The 694-nt window shown below is 33.4% G+C and overlaps 1 protein-coding gene across 1 annotated transcript in view; it reads right to left on the bottom strand.

The window, feature by feature from the left end:
• Positions 1 to 694, bottom strand: part of LOC119587433 (probable G-protein coupled receptor CG31760) — a 44880-nt gene that overhangs the window by 21851 nt on the left and 22335 nt on the right. The gene's annotated exons all lie outside the window — the stretch shown is intronic.

Raw genomic sequence — 694 nt, 5'->3', positions numbered from 1 at the left:
TTTATAGTATTTATATTTAAAAATTAAAAAAATTTTAAACCTTAACAAATTTTCCCCATGCTAAGAAATCGAGACATTAAAAATTTTGAACGCAAAAAAACAGAAACGTAAACAGAGCAAAAGAGAAACAGAACTTTGAAGGGCTTTTTCCCAAAACCTTAAAGAAAAAAGGGTGTTTTATACAAAAACCCAAAATAAAGAATTTTTGGTTCCCCCTTTTAATTTTGGGGCCCCCCCGGGTTCTCCCCCTTCCCCCCCTCCTTGTGAATTAGCCCCGCAAATTTTTGAAAAGGAAGTATGATGATGTATATTGGGGACTTTAAAAAGACCGGGATCGATATAAATGGAAGACTTAAAAAAAAAAAAAAACTTCTTCTGTTGTTGTTTAACAGGGGTAAGAGTGTACCCAATATCACATCACTACAATTTCAAGTATTTTTATGATTCTGAATCATTTTTTTAAAGCAGGGAATCTCTGTTTACACTTCATATACACTCTCACTGTGCTTGCAATGTGCTTGGCGCTATACTTCTGTTATTTTGAAATATATGAATACCGAATTACGTGTTTAAAGTCTAAACCACTTTTCATTTGTAGCTTACATACTTCACTCGTGTAAAGCGAACTCCATTCAAATATTGCAGAGCTTGTTTTGAATACGTGTTGCAATGTATCATCATCAATCAAAGTTGG

The sequence above is a fragment of the Penaeus monodon genome, chromosome 22 (genome assembly GCF_015228065.2).
Source record: "Penaeus monodon isolate SGIC_2016 chromosome 22, NSTDA_Pmon_1, whole genome shotgun sequence".
Lineage (NCBI taxonomy): Eukaryota > Metazoa > Arthropoda > Malacostraca > Decapoda > Penaeidae > Penaeus > Penaeus monodon.
This window is presented reverse-complemented; position numbering and strand designations above follow the sequence as displayed.